This window comes from Leuresthes tenuis, unplaced genomic scaffold (genome assembly GCF_036924035.1).
Source record: "Leuresthes tenuis unplaced genomic scaffold, fLeuTen1.0.hap1 SCAF_24, whole genome shotgun sequence".
NCBI lineage: Eukaryota > Metazoa > Chordata > Actinopteri > Atheriniformes > Atherinopsidae > Leuresthes > Leuresthes tenuis.
Genome location: NW_027325378.1, coordinates 3149985 through 3166716, shown reverse-complemented (window position 1 = coordinate 3166716; position 16732 = coordinate 3149985). Strand labels below are relative to the sequence as shown.

Here is a 16732-nt window from a genome sequence, read left to right as displayed (position 1 = left end):
AAACCTTCCATCCTCATATTCCCAAGAAAAACAATTCCTCCTCACCATGGCAACCCCAACCAAATAAAGTGGCATTCGTTAGGAGAGCGCCGCGGTCCTGCCAAGTGCTTTCACAAGAGCACGGCTGTTGGCCAGGACGCCGTTCAGCAGCATTCCTCCGCCGACCGCACTGTGCGCCGCTCAGATGGACGGAAGAGACGGGCGGCGAGGGCCAGCGGGAGTAACGGGCCCAAACTATGCAGTTATTAACCCTCAGGCAGACCACAGAGGGCTCACTGTGTGCCCGAAGGAAGGCCAGACAGGCAGGGAATCTGAACAGCCTGCAGCCAGAAGCTTAACTCAAATTAAAACCTCCGGCCATCAGTGAAATGTTCTGTGTTACCAGAAGCTCTCCCAGGTTTAAAACCAGAAACCTGCTTCTGTCCTGCAGCCAAACTGCTGCATAAACATGCGTTTGTTGGGGTTCTGTCTGACTAAAGCATCAAAAACACTGACAGCATGCCCCAGATAAGAAAGCAGCAGATCAGTTCCACCCTGTTCCCCGATGACAGACGTTTCCTGCTCCTAACTGTTCAAAGTTACAGATCCAGTACAACATTTCACTTGTACTGGACCCGCCACCTGATGGAGGGGGAGGGAACACAAACTCAAAGAAGGACCGAGCCATGGGGACGCAGAGCAGGTGTCTGCTCACCGAGGAGCAGCTGAGAGGAATCAGATGGCAGGAACGGGACCCATGTGACCAAGGCCGAGCCCAGATGGGACCCGGCCCAGATGGGACCCGGCCCAGATGGGACCCGGCCCACAGGAGGAGGCCGAGCAGGGCATCCCAACGCTCCTGGCAGAGGTACAGCAACTTAAAACTATCTCTGGGCTTTCAGTTCCCACGGCGCAGCTTCTGCTCGGTGCTTTCCTGCAGAAAACTGGACTTTAATGCAATCATGCCTGAGAACAAGTAATTGTCTGCTCACAAAGACGCTCATTCATTCCTCAGAGGCATCCCGGGTTGACTGGTGGAGGCAGGAGTGAGCAGAAAGCAGCCCGAAGGCCAGCTTCCCTCCAGAAAAGACGTTATTTAACCACAGAACATGTTTCTGGGAACGACGTCCCCGCTGTTGTATTTTTAAATCCAACAAAGGAGAACCAGCAGCAGAGCACGGGTCAGCGGGTCAACTGGAATAACAAGTGGGAGCAGTGGGATTTAGTGTGCCGCCAGCCGTGCTTTGCTGTGTTTGTGAGCCGTCTGCTCGGGGGTGGACCGAGCTGGGAGGGCAGGCGGGTCAGCAGAGGGCAGTGTGGGGTCTTTGAGTCATACCCCAAGTGCTGGTCGGCACCTAAACAATACGACTTAGATTAAAACAAAGTGGTAAGTTTACTGTATGAGGACGAGTTTGAGGAGGGGGCAAATACCACAAGCTGCAAAACACAGCCGAGGAGCTGCAACATGACAAATAAAAAGCTGCTCGCCTGCATCCGGGTCCCTTTTTAAATCACTTTAAGGTAAATCACATTAAAGCAGTGAGAAGGACACGGCTGCATGTTATCTGGGGCTTGAGAAGTCCCTCATTACTGTAGAGTGAGTGAAATGTGGTAAAATGCTTTGTCTTATCTGCAGAGTCCGGCTTAGCTTGCATTAAGCTTGTGTCCGAGTGCTGCCATCTTTCAGTCTGATCTGCAGGCCTTGAAGGCAGAGCATGCAGCTGTTTACGGACTCGTGGTTCCACTTTGGTTAAAGCTGCCGTAGTAAGACTCAGCGTGTGTGTAATACATAAACCTTAACGTGGAAGAGGGTGTTTACGAGCGCGTTTATGTGAGCTGGAGGAGTCTATAAACAGGTGGAATGTGTAAGTTGGTGGAGCCGGAGAGGTCAGGTGACTCCGTTTAGCTTTTAATTTGCCTCCAGTCTCTGGCGACAGACAGCAGACACACGCCTCCCCTCTGTCAGCACCGTGCACTCAGAGTGCACGTGATGATGGAGAAACTCAGGCCGGCCCTCGTCTTCACCTCATGTGTTAACTTGTACTTTAAGAGAGTCGCTGGTGTCATTTCTGATGAGTGAAAAGAAGCTCACGCCCCAGCGTGCCAGCAGAGGATTTTAATCAATTCAACTGTGCCAGAAAGAGGAAATCACAGCGTCATTAAATTCCTTTCCTACTCTAATACACTAATTAAACTCCCATTCACACATTCCTGAGCCTCTTAATCTGGAGCCAAATCTGCCGCTTGGTCTTCATCCTTAAGGCTGACCCCCCCCCCCCCCCCCCCCCCCCCCCACATGGCCAAGCCACAAGGGTGAGGGGCTAAAAGAGAGAGGGGGGGGGCAGAGCGCAAGCTTTTGTGTCGCCCGGGACTCTTCCAGGGTCCCAGGAAATAAAAAATGGAGGATTTGGTGGACTGAATAACTCATTACGGCGGACTCGTTTCTATGGCTGCGGCGGAATAAAGTCGGGCAGAACTGGAGCGACCCGTTACTGCTGCTGCAGCTGGTACTTTTGGTCTTCTTCCTGCGACTGAACAGGACCACGCTTTGGCTGATGTGGCTCCTCCTGCAGAGCAGTGAAGCCGAAAGTTCCTAAAACTTCTACATGAATCACAGCCAAACCTCCCCTCCTCCTTTCCCTGTTCCACCTCTCTGAGTTCCCTCCATTTTCCTTGGCAGGGGGACAAAAGGCCGAGCAGCCAGTCCCACACAGGGCTGTCAGTCCAGCCCCAGCCGCCCCCTCCTCTTCCTGCAGTCCGGCCAGGGGATTCCTCCTTTGTGCAAAAGGGCACCACAGAGAGGAGATGGGGGGGTCAGAATGGAAGGATGAAGATTTGAAAGAGGAAAGTGGCAAAAGGATAACAAAAGACAGGAATGATTAAGAAGGGCAGAGAAGAAAAGGATGATTGTGTTGGAAGTGGAGAGGAGAGAGCTGAGAGAAAGGGAGTGACGGTGGATTATTAATGAAGACTGGAGGGGAAACGGTGGATTCCCACCGAGCTCCGGACTCCGAACCCTAACCCTCCAGCCACTGACCAAACGGACTCTTTTCCTTCCACCCAGAAATGAATGAAGACATTTATTATGCAGCACCGTGGCAGGTTTAAATGCAACCAGGCCAGCCATGGCTACAGAGCTGCCTGCACTCCCCAGGGCTGAACAGGCCACACAGGGAGCAGGGTGTGGTGCAGCCAACTCCCACCTCCACCTTCACACCTGCCCCGGCGGCTTTGATCCCAGAGCAGCGCAAACAGAGCCCAAAGAAGAAGCCAAGAAACGGTCGGGCAATTATTTTACCGTTCATCACTCACAGAAGAAACATCCCAACGGGAAGTACCCGCTATGTTTGGGTAAAAGACCAAATGCTTCACAGGCGTCGTGTTCCGGTCCATTTCGGTTCGGTTAAACCAATAACTTCACATTACACCAGCAGCTCAGAGGCTGACGGACAGAAGTCAGAGAGGTTTTACTGTGGAAATGTTTCCTTTTGTGAGCTCAGCTGTGCACGAACACAGGTTCTATAGGCTGTTTATGAGCATCCTGCTCAGAATAAACTCTTCTTCTACAAGCTCAGCCAAAGTCTCCACGATTAATAAACAGACAACAGAACCTTTCCCTCCCGCCGTCGACTTTAGCTCAGTTATGTTTCTGTGCGCTCAACCAGCCGGGAATGCTCTTAGATTCCTGCTGGACAGCTGTTTCTGCTTCTCATTTCACACTGTAAACTAACAGAAGACGGCCGTCCACCTGTTGCTGCAACACAGGCTTTCACCCCCCATATTTATGGGTCATCTACAGGAAAAAAAGCTAAACTTATTTGGATAATGTAAATATAAAGTTGGCTCTTTGTATAATCCCTCACGGGTTACCATGATGGGGGGGCTGATCCATGCTTTGGCTACTAGAAATGTCACAGTGATAGAAAAGCTTGCACCACCAGTTCTGGGACTCAATGCCCACGTCTAGATTAACAGATGCAAAAAGAGAGCAGATTTGCAATCCAAACCAAATTCAAAGCAGCAGCCCGACTGAAAGCCTTTCAGAGCTCCCACATCTGCCTCCAGTTGGTCTTCCAACAGCATTAACGCAACGTAAAACTATATCGCAGCTTAGAGCGGGGTGTGAGAAGAGGAAATGAGTAAACTGATGAACCTAAGAGCAAACTGCACCTGCATCAGAGAGCAATCACATAAAAGGCCTCGCCTGACGGACTTATTAATGGCCACGAGTCTTTCAGCTGAGGCAGGGTCTGAGATTCTCCAGCTATGCTGTCACGCAGCAGGAATGAATGAACACGGGGAGATAAGAAACTGCAGAGGAGGCCTCCACCCCTGTTCCTGACTCCAGCACATGCCTTCGTTCTTTCTGTGTTCACACAAAACCAGAAGCCCCATTGTTCACGGGCCTGAGCTCTTTCCTGGATGGGCTGGATCCGGTTTGTGCTGCCTGCCAGCTCAGAGTCCGTGGCACGGTGGAGCCGTGCCGCCGTGCCGCTGTTGGCTGGGTCGTACGCCGTCAACACGCCACGGTCCAACCCGTAGGGAAACACTTCTGCTCTGCTTGACTCCGGATAAACAGAAACAAGCGCTGGAACCACCTTCACTTTAGAAATAAGAGGTGGTTCAAACTCTTGGATACGAATCATCACCACTTTAACGCCATAACTGAACCAAAACCTCTGCAGCATTTACTATGGGGTCCATTTGGAGTATCGCACTATTAAAAACAGAACAGCTTCAGCACAATTGCCTCATTGTATGTGCCCAGGTTGTAGCCCCCCCCCCCCACAGTATCATGTGGCTCAGCGTCTATCGTTTTCCCAGCAACTGTCTGGCTATTCTCCATCCTGCAGTGGTCCTCACGCATGAAACTTATCTTTCCAGAACGTTCCTGGACCACCTGAAACTCAGAGCTTCCCTCGTGACTCCAACATATCAGTAATACTCTGAGGATTCAGTTATTTCAGCAGCTGAAGGAGCCGGGCAGTACAAATATGAATAAAATCAGTTCTTCAATAGCTGTGCAACTGCAGGGAAATGCACAGTTCTCCATGGAAGGGGCATGGCTGCCATTCCAGTTCTCTGGCCGACGCTCCACAGCTCGCCAACACACTCAGGGCGTGAAAATAGAGCAGAATTTGGCTTAAAGCCAGCGGTTATTGAAGGCCTATAAACAAAACTGAGCCCAGATGTGTCAAACCAACACAGACCTGGACACGCAGACCCGTTCAAAGGCGAGTTTATGTGCCAGGACTCCTCAAATTTTAGGTCAAACAAGTGCGATTCAATGGCAAGGTTAAGAAGATAAAGACAAATAATTGGCCTTAATTGTCACCATCTGTGATTTCATTATAAATTTGAATAAAATCCAGCATCTATCACAAAAATGTTGACGTTTATGCCAGAAAGTTCCGTTTTTTTGAACATTTGCAACTGGCAAATGTGTCGTTTTGGATCATCTAAAGCACTTTAACTCTAATGTACCGAGTAAAATAAGCAGAAATGTTAAATAATTCAACCGTTTATTCTTTGTATGTCACCATTAAAGACAGGCAGTGCATCCATGTCCTGATAATTAAAGGAGTGAGTGCAATAAGCAACATGCAGCTCACTTAAAACTAAAATCTGAGCCACAAGCAGGCGTCACAGCACCTAGAAAAGTTCATTTTCCCAACAAATCTGTAACAATGAGCTGCTGTTCAATGCTCATTTAGGTGAAAGTGAGTGCTGTGTGTCCAAGTTAAACATAAGAGACCGCATTCAGTTAAACTCTTTAATCATTATCCACAGCATTTCAAGCATTAACATTCGTGGCAGTTTGCAGAGACTGAGGAAAACTTCAGAAAGTGGTTCACAAAGTCTAACATCGCACCTTCTGCTCCATTTTCGGCTGCTATAATGAGCCTCTGCCTGGCTGCGGCAGCCCAAGGACAAAGTGTGGCTCTGACACAGCCTCTTTTCACGCTTCTGTCTGACAGCTGAGGCTCGGGCCGAGGCTCGGGCCGAGGCTGCCCTGCTGCAGAAGGTCCACAGCGACGGGGAGGACCCTGCCCACCTGGTGCCGCTCCGTTACAGCGCAGGGAAGCGTGGCCCCAGCATCAGGAAAAGCACCAGGCCTGGGACATCCATCACCTTGGAGACCGGCGTTAGATCAGCGAGGAAGCCGAGGGAACAAGGAAGCAAAATCCTCCCCGGTGACCGGCGCTGGAATAAAAACAGCCGGCTGGACATCAAAGAGTCCGTAAACATCTGCACTGCATCGCCGCTGCTGTGATGTCATCCTGATTCATATTTTCTTCTTCTTCTTCTTCTTTTTTAACGCAGCATTGAGTCTGAGGGGCACATTTTAGCACGTCGGCTTATCTTCAACAAGCCAAAGACAAAGATGTCCTTACAGAGGATAACAAGCAAAGCCTCGTTCATATGTCACTCAGACAGCATAATTACAGCGCTGCCTCCACGACTCCAGAGAGGATCAACGCCAGGATCGACCAAAACACTCGCCCTGAGCACACAGGCGAGTAGGCGCTGATCCCCGGTGACTGCCTGAAACGCTCGCCACGAACCCGGTTGAACCTAAAAATACACGACAGGGTAACCCGATGATGCAGACAGCCCGCCGCACCTCAGCCAGCGCCGGCTCTAATAAAGCATGAAGGGACAGGCAAAAAGGTAAATGGTCCCTAAGTGTCTCCGAAGGCCCCGCAGTCAGCGCCTCGCACACATTTCCTGCGTAAATAAGGCATGTCGCCACGGCAGAAACTCTCCCCACGGACAAAACCTTTGAAAGAATCGGTTCCACCAAGGGACCGAGAGCTAATGACACCCCAAGGAGGTTGTTTTAACCCCTAAAGAGTCGGCGCTCGCATGCCGACGGTCGCCAAGTAGGTTTAGTTCAACACAGAGGACGAAGGTTTCTGTAGCCATGAAAGGGCGTAATCTTATCAAGCATTTATGCAGGACTTTTGAGGAATCAATTTGGAGATGATATCTGCAACAGATTAGTTAGGATCTGGCAGGAAGACGATAGAAGTAACACAGATGGCAAAAGGCTCGTTCCTCCTGCAAATCCTTAACGTCTGCACACATTTACATAGAAAACCTGCCTTTCAGGGAGTGGAATACAGCTCATTTGTACTTATTAGGTCATAGGAGAGGTTGGTAAGATAATCCAGCAAAGTATCGGCAGGTATGGAGCAGGTAAAGTCAAAATAAAACCTTCAGTTCATAACTACAAATATTTCCATTCACGGATACATTTTAGTTTCTCGGCCACCTCAAAGGATACTTTCTGTGCAGCACTTTCTCGCCGTTGCCTTGCCAACGAATAAACATACTGTAAATCAATATCTGCACGGAGCCGATACCGAGCCACTCATCAGCTGAGGCAAATTACCGGTTGGGCTCCAGTCTAAAAGCACACAGTCAGTCTTTGTCTTAAAATCAATCCGGCCTTGCCTGCATCTGCAGAGCGGGCCGAAATTAAAACTTTCAGCTCCTTCTTTCTGCCGAGTCGCTTCACATTATTCCCATTTCTCTGTTTCAGGCCCCGGGAGAACACGGCCAGGCTTAATTAAAACAATACTACAGCCTCGGAGTAACCAGAGGAGGGTAAAATGAAGCTTGATTAAGTGGAGAATTCAGCTGAGACGAGCTGTGGGTATTGGACCGGCTTCAGAGAGGCTCTGTGTGGGCTTCTCCAGCAGGAATGTTGAAGTAAGTTCAAGTGTGCGAGTGAGAGGAGTGGATTCAGCTTCCAGAGGGCAGGACGAGCTCCTGGGGATTCCTGACATGCCTGAATTTCCTTGGAGGTCACGTGCTGCAGTGCAAACACTGCTGCTCTGAGCCAATTACACACTGAGCCGCTCTGTCTTTCCCAAAAGTTTCAGAACGTATTAAACCGACTGTGCAGGAACAGGAGTGAGACTGCTGGCTTCTTAGAGAGGGCAAAACTAACCGGCTGCAAGCGTTGGGCCGTCCCTCGGCTGCTGCTCGGCCATAAAGGAGAAAACGCTCCACGGAGCTCGAGTTTTAGAGCTTTAAACATCAACACAAGCCGGAAAGGGTTAAGTGCTGAGGCTAAAACTTATAAAAGGCCGTGGCGTTCTACCAGAGAAGAGATGTGACCCCCGGGGGGGGCAGTCCTCTTTTCCACAGACCTGTAGCTGCTTTGTTGGTTATTCATCGCTGGCATGACCATGAGACATGCACACATGCACACTCCTTTGTTGTGTCATACGAATCCCTCCCGTCACCCATCAGCACCTCTCCATTAGACGCCTGAAACTGCTCATGTGGCAAAACCCACACATCCAGCTTGTGTCTTATTGTGTTTGTCCAAAAACTAATTAATGACCCCCCCCAAGACTAACCTCAGACTGTTTCCATGCAGGTGGCCCTTAACAATTAGCATTAATAAGAACATTTATCAGCAGCTTTCAACAGAAAACCTTTTTAATCTTAATGGATAGTTTCATTTCAGCGAGTCCACGAAAGTTTTTTAATCCATCTAAAAGGCATAAATCATGAGGACACTTTGATATTCACATAAAATCATTGTGTTACGGCACAGATAAACACAACTAAAACAAAAAATAAGCATAAGAGAGACCAAGCTAAACTCTAAAGACCTAAAGAACCAAAAAGTAAAGAACAATCTTTTACAGAGCTTGTGTAAGAGCCGCAAAATACATATTAACAGTAAAAACATGGTCTTTCCTCACTTATACAGAGAAACATGCTTCAGTAGTCATCAGGGAGACCAGATCTATAGTGTGATCAATAAGGAAAAGAAGCCAACCAGTGGTGGACGATATGCCCCAAACGTAATATCGCGATATTTCAGAGGATTCTGACGATAACGATATGACAAAATACAGAAAAATCGTTTTTTTTTATTCATTTAACGGCATAAACATAACAGGTTTCCTTTAAATATCCTATAAAAACAATATTCAGTCGTGGGTTTAGCTTCTTGACAGGCTGCACAAAGCCACCGTTTGGACTGCCGTCACATCTTTCACCAAACAAATGGCGACAGCTTGGGGAATATGTTCTAAAACGATGGCGAGAGGATGATCTAAAAAGACATCATTTCAGTTGGACAGCATCGTCTGAACGGGGCTTAGAGGATGCAGCCTCTAAATAAGGCATTATCTGTCTTTATTTCACCAATACTTTAAGAAGAATGAATGAATGAACGTGTGCTATAGCTCTGTTAGCTCATAGCTGCTGTGTTGTTGTTATTGGCGGCTATCGGGGGGGCTTATAGAGGGCTTTCTACACACTCGTCTACTGGGATGACGTCATCAACGCCCGCCGCTGCAGCACAGCTCATTCACTCCGGTACGAACGTCCATCTTACTCAAAGTCGTCGTTCATGTTGTTAAAATCTGATAAATATCCTGCCATGTTGCAAAAAACTATCAGCAGCAAACTCTGTGTGAAGTTAGCCGACTGTCACAGAGCACGGAGTGAATAAACTGTGCTGCAGGGGGGCGTGTGGATGAAGTGGTCCCAGTAGAGTGCCTGTGTAGAAATCCCTCCGTTAGCTCTCCTATAGCTGCAAGTAGCCACATAACAGCAGCTATGAGCTAACAGAGCTATAGCACACGTTCATTCATTCATTCTTCTTAAAGTATTGGTGAAATAAAGACAGATAACTGTTCTCTGTGAGTAGATGAAGGTATTTCATGCCAGAAATAAGGTTTAAAGGCTTAAAAACACTGGAGTTCTCCTTTAATGCATGCACCGAATCACATATTTGGTCTTGAACTATGTGCACATGCATAAAAAGTGTGAAGAGCACAAAGAATGTCGACACAACCACAAGCATAAATTAGCCCGAGGCGTATCTTTTTGTTCAGGCCGCACACATTACTGTGACTTTAGCATTCCTGAAGTTCAGAAACATGCCACATGGTAGTTTAAAAACCTGCATAAATCACAATCTGGGTTGATGGGGGGGTTATTCCCCAGAATGCAGCCAAATGAGTGTCATATGTGAAGTGTTGGAGACACTGCTGTGGTCACCAGTCTGCTGCAGAGCTCCTTTATCGAGGCTCTTAAGGTCTTCAACTTAACATCTTGTAGGATTACAAGGAAACATGTTGCTGTACTTATCAGAAACCAGCGCTTTGACAGCGTGAACATCAGAGCTTTTATGGGAGGGGGGGAGGGGAGCAAAGTCCAAAACAAAAACATTGCTGTGCTGGGAGGAGCTCCAGAGCCAACAATAAAACATGGCAAATTTTCCTCCACTGTCCCGTTATCAAGCTTAGACTTAAAGTTCCTCCAGAGTGGAGATGGCCTCACAAAAACAGGGCATTCCTTGCCTCACGTGATTATTCAGACTTCCTGCTCTCACTGACACTCCCAACAGAAAGGAATCAACAAGAAAAGCACAACAAATCAGACCGACCTGGACTCAGGCGCTGACTGAGTGCACAGAAAAGACTAAACAACCCGAGGCACCTCTGGCCCTGGGGTCGGCCAGAGATAAACCCCCCCAACACTGATCCAACCACCTGTTTTAGCTCTATATAAAAGCAGAAAAGCTCAAATTAAGCCGCTGTTGAGTGGCTGAAGTGGTTCAACTCCAGTTTCCATTACTGCTGCCATTAAAAGAAGCTGGTGAGAAGAGGTGAAACGCGGCTTCTTTATCTGCATCTATCAGGCATCTTCAACAGTAAAAACAAATGAGAGCTGACCAAAAATCACTGGTACTTTTGTACACTGTGCCGAGGATGTGAAAGCTATCGGGTTTCAGGGCCATAAAGGCCTCAGTGATTGTGTGTGGCCAGCAGATAAAGGCCAGCATTTGTTTGTGGTTGGTTTTAAAGCCATCCTGGATGACCTATTCCTCCAGAGGGACATCAGAACGCTGACAGATTAGCCTCAAAGGACCATTTGTGTGACTAAGAGTGCAGATGCTGAGCTCCCGTATGATCAAAAGGTCCAGAAACAGCATCCTATCCCAAATGTCACGGCTTAATTCTACTATTGGAAACTTTACATGTACAAAGATGGCCTCAAACTGCTCTGCCAGATGGGGAAGAACCTCTGCAGTAATGTGCAAATGCTTTTAAGATTTCATTTGTGACCACACAACCTGACCTAATGATGCAGTTTAAGATAAAAGACGATGATATCAACACATAAATAGAGCGGTAAAAAGAAAGGTGGCGTGACTTTGCACAGCTTGCCATGTGTATTTAATGACCGCAGCACACAGATCCCTCCCGATATCACTATGCTCCAGCAGCCAGAAACTCTGCCCTACTGCAAACAGCTGCCACCATCGCCATCAATTATTCACTGCAGCTTTGCCTCTGTTTACCTTTGAGGTCTGACACTGAGGCCAGAGTGCACGAGAGAGTGGTGAGACAACGACACGCAGGTCAGCCGCAACCACACTGGAAGACGTACATGTCAAGCTCTCGTGTTGCTGTAGCACGGACTGTCCCAACGGCCAGGATTCCCAACGTATTCATTCAGTTTACAATGAAACTGGGTTGGAATAAGCAGATATTTAGCAACTTGGAACCATCACCAAAGCTGTTGATTAGGGCTGCCACAAACGAGTATTTTAATAGTCGACTGATCACCGATTTTAAATTTTTATTATTTTAAATAAACAATTAGTCGACTAATCACCGATATTTTTATTTTTTTAATTAATTAGTCGACGAATCACCGATTTTTTTTTTAATTATTTTTATAAATCGCTTAGTCGACTAATCACCAATTTTTTTTATTTTATTATTATTTTATTTATTTTTTAAAATCGCTTAGTCGACTAATCACCAATTTTTTTATTTTATTATTATTTTATTTATTTTTTAAAATCGCTTAGTCGACTAATCACCAATTTTTTTTATTTTATTATTATTTTATTTATTTTTAAAATCGCTTAGTCGACTAATCACCGATTTTTTTATTTTTATTATTTTATTTATTTTTAAATCGCTTAGTCGACTAATCACCGATTTTTTATTTTTTAATTATTTTATCTTATTTATTTTTAAATCACTTAGTTGACTAATCACCGATTTTTTTCTCGATTAGTCGATCATATGTATATTAAATGTAAAACATGCAGCTTATCGCACCAGGATGCAGCTGCTCTTATATAACCATCATTAGCTTTCAGCTTGGAGTGTTTAAGGTAGATGCTAACTAAAAAAAGGACAATTAATATCATAGTTCATCAACCCTTTGATGAAATATGCAGCTTGTTGTAACAAACAATTATTTAACTCTGTAGCAAACACACAAAAATAAATACTTATGGTTTTGGGGTTTTTCTTTCCTTCATTTGTCTCTGGCATCAAACTTAGCTGCAGTTAAATCAAATGAGGCACCTGAAACTAAGGAATTATTCCCAAAAAGTTTTGGTCTCACTGACTCAAATATAACACCAACATGTTCAGTTTGGACTGAGTCAGGACATTTGCTTTCTGAGGTGTTCATGTAGCTAGCTTTGTAACAAAGCCGTCCATTGAAGATGAACGTACTTTTTAGCACTGAAACGTAACGTTAGAAAACATTAGCGTTCCTATTCAAACACATCACTGTTATAACTTTACAGAAAACACATGAAACATGTGTGCTAAGGCTAATTAATCCAATCGTCATCGCTAATGTTAACGTTTACAGCTATCAATATGAGTAAGTAGCAAGCTAACTCTCTGTTTACGCTAATTTTAGCAGCTAACTAGCCACTTAGCTGCTAAAATTAGCATAAACAGAGATATGCTAATTTTAGCAGCTAACTAGCCAGTTAGCTTACCAAGATGACATGCCTCTTCACAATCAGCCACACCAACATGCTTCCTTTTCAGGAGCTCGTGTATCGGCGTTGTGCTGCCGTGGAAGGAAAGTTCTGCACACATTTGTCTTCAGTTTTCTTAAAATGCTCCCACACTTTTGAGCTCCGTTGCCGGGTAGCCATGATTCAATTAAACTTTATTTATATAGCGCCAGATTACAACAACTGTCATCTCAAGGCACTTAAGTAATATAGTCCAATTCAAGCCAATTGGAATTCAATTCATCGTAATCATAATCCAATTAATTCATATAGAGCCAATTCAAGCCAATTCCTAGCTAAGGAAACCAACAGATTGCACCAAAACTTGTCTTCAGTCCAATCTCCCGTGATACCAGAGCCCGCCTGGTTTAACTTCCTGTGACATCACGGCTGACCCCCGGTTACCACGACTGCGCATGTGTGTAAAGAACAGAAAGGCAGCAGCTTTGAGAGAAAAACAAAGTTTAAAAAAACGACGCATCGGCTATTAAATTAGTCATAATCGGGACTAATCGACCTATCGTAGCAGCCCTACTGTTGATTTACTGTAAAGAGATGAATCGAGAGAGGAATAAATGTCGGAGGCAAAGTCAAAGTCAGGACGTCTGACATAGATACTGGGATATGGAGCTATGAAGTCAGGCCTGACTGCAGAGATGCATTTCATACAGCAGGTCTGTGAGAGAATGTAAGATCTGTGAGGGCAGAAAAGAGTCGGTATGATGGATGGAGACGCTGCATGTCAGCCCAGACCCGAGTGTTCACAGATGGACGGATGACCGCCACAGAGTCCCAGAACACCGAGGATTAGAGGAGCTCAGTTCAACTCCCAGATCACTTCCTAGGCGGAGGTGCCAGAGGCCCCTCTTGTCCTGTTAATCCATCTCCGGAATAAAATACAACCCCCCCCCGCACCCTTATCACCACTATGTAGTCACTCTCTCGTGCACATGCGCGTCCCATTACCCCTTTGTCCCACCACACTGGGGGGGAGGGGGGGCAGGCAGGATGTGAGACCAGCTGGTCATCAACTCAAACAAAGAGACCTGCTGAATGTGCTCCTGCATCAAAAAGAAGCAGACCTCTCACGCTGCAGTTTCTTCAAAGACTCTCCGGCTCTGCTTCAGCCTCTCTTTCGATTTTCAATGAGCCGACGGGACGATTACAAAAGTTTACTTCGGTTTGGTCCCAATCAGAGGAATCTTTTAGGCCAACTTGGCCCTTGGAAACAAAAAAAAAAAAAAAACACTGACACCACAAATTTTATTTCAGATTGAACAGCGAGTCCTCTGGTTTCAACTTGCATTACCGCAGCACAATGAGTGGAAACAGCAGAGGGGTGGTGTGGTTTCACAGCAGAGAGGCCAGTGGCAGGTGCAATTTATCTTTGGTATTAGCCGAGTCCAGCTAGGCACCAGGGAGAGTCTCCACAGCTCCACAACGTGAGGACACAGCACTGTGTATACGTCCAAGGTTATACCTCCTGATAAACCCAAACCAGAGCGTGTTCCTCCCTTAAAGGGGAACTCCGGTATTTTAAACCTTATTTCTGGCATGAAATACGTTCATCTGCTCACCGAGAACAGTTTGGTGAAAGTCGGCGTCCTTCAGAAGATATTTAGATTCCTTGAGATCCATATAACGGAGTGAACGGGGCTTAGAGGATGCAGCCTCTAAATAAGGCATTATCTGTCTTTATTTCACCAATATTTTAAGAAGAATGAATGAATGAACGTGTGCTATAGCTCTGTTAGCTCATAGCTGCTGTTATGTGGCTACTTGCAGCTACAGGAGAGCTAACGGAGTTTATTTATACGTGTGCTATAGCTCTGTTAGCTCATAGCTGCTGTGTTGTTGTTATTGGCGGCTATCGGGGGGCTTATAGAGGGATTTCTACACACTCTTCCACTGGGATGACGCCATCGACATTGCTACAGCTAGTTTTGTGCAACATGGCACAGTAGCAGCAGCAAACTCTGTGTGAAGTTAGCCGACTGTCACAGAGCATGGAGTAAATAAACTGTGCTGCAGGGGGGCGTGTGGATGAAGTGGTCCCAGTAGAGTGCCTGTGTAGAAATCCCTCCGTTAGCTCTCCTGTAGCTGCAAGTAGCCACATAACAGCAGCTATGAGCTAACAGCGCTATAGCACACGTTCATTCATTCATTCTTCTTAAAGTATTGGTGAAATAAAGACAGATAATGCCTTATTTAGAGGCTGCATCCTCTAAGCCCCGTTCACTCCGTTATATGGATCTCCAGTTATCTAAATATCTTCCGAAGGACGCCGACTTTTACCAAACTGTTCTCGGTGAGTAGATGAACGTATTTCATGCCAGAAATAAGGTCCAGGTTTAAAAACACCGGAGTTCCCCTTTAAATCTCTAAGAAATTAAACAGCAGCAACAGTGATTCTCAAAGCTTTTCTTTAGATTATAAAACAGAGAAATAACACACTTGACTAAGCTTGAGTAAACAATAGCAGACAAACAGCCAAAGATAAGTGTGGGGGGGGCTAATTTGGGTTTCACTTAACCCAAGGCTGAAACCACACAGGGGACTGAATGAAGAGAAAAGCACTCAGATCTTATCAGTGCATTTATATGTTAGAAATAGAGGCAACAAAGCAGATCCCAGAGGAAGTGTACACTGAAGCACTCTGGCATGTACGCAGGGGTCATAACTGTGCTGCTGGGGGGGGTTTCATGGCCGGGTGAAGCCCTAATCTGCCCTTTAGTCGCAGAACTGTTAGCTGTCACCACTCGCCTTCGGTCGTGTGCACTGAGGATTAAAAACATGATGCACACATCCTTTCTCTTTATCCAAAACAAACTATCAAGATGTCATTTTCCCCATTAAGACATAACTTTTTTTTAAGTTAAAAAAAAGGTCTTTGATAAGTACTGAATGCAAGAGTTTAAATATCTCTGGCCAATCACAAGCAAGGAAATCAGTAACCTGGCAATTCCCTTCAATTGTATCTAGTAGGTCCAATCGGGTCGTAATGCAGGCTAAACATACATGAAACCTGTTTCACATAATGGCGTGTGGACACACCCAAAAGGGATTTGCTCCTAATTCAACAATGGAAACGCCAGGACAAGCAGAGGGAGACGAGTTTAGAGCTGCTGGTTACTGCACCTGTGCTACACTCTCATGATTTTCAGCATCTGCAAATACCTAGAAGAAGCGTTTAAAAGCGCGATCATTTGAGCCTGAGAGGTACGGCCAGAGAGAGCACACAGGGAACATAAATAGCTACGACACTGGATATTGGGAATGGGGAGGGTGGAGGGATCAGACTGTTGAATGGACCTCTTTGTAACCTGTCATGGGACTCGAAAACGGCTAAAAAGATAATTCTCTCTTCCCCCCCAACATGATCTGTGAGCCGGGGACAGTTTGAACTGAAAGCAGCAAACAAATAATCCCTCCCACATCAAAAAGGCCCAGAAAACTCAACTAAAGATAATCAGCCTGCTTTAAAACAACGGCTCCGGTCAATTAAAGTCAATTATCAGATAATGGGGTGATCTGACGGTGGGTTTTGATTGGAGCAAAGTGTCAGCAGCGTATTTTACACTTTTCACGGAAATCACAGCAGCAAAAGTAAAGCCTTTCAGGGACTGTCGGAGATTAGTTTTTCTAAAGTGAGAAAACAGAGCGGTGATGCAACATTAGCAGCTCAGGGTGTGTGGACATGTGGGGAATTCCTGCCCAGCTGCCGACTTATAAAGGCTCCCTAAACTCACTCGTACGCTTCATGTGGTTATTATTTCATACAGTACAACCACGGATTGAACATCAGACACAATTATCCTAATTCTCTTGTTATATAAACCTCAGAAAAAAGTTCCCGACGTGTCAAACGGAGACGTCACTACTGTAGAGAGCATAATCTGAGGTTGCTGAGTGGTGCAGTGGGGGTGAGAAACTGTCAGGACG

The 16732-nt window shown here is 46.1% G+C and overlaps 1 protein-coding gene across 14 annotated transcripts in view; it reads right to left on the bottom strand.

The window, feature by feature from the left end:
• Positions 1-16732, bottom strand: part of scrib (scribble planar cell polarity protein) — a 61562-nt gene that overhangs the window by 41978 nt on the left and 2852 nt on the right. The window lies entirely within an intron of this gene.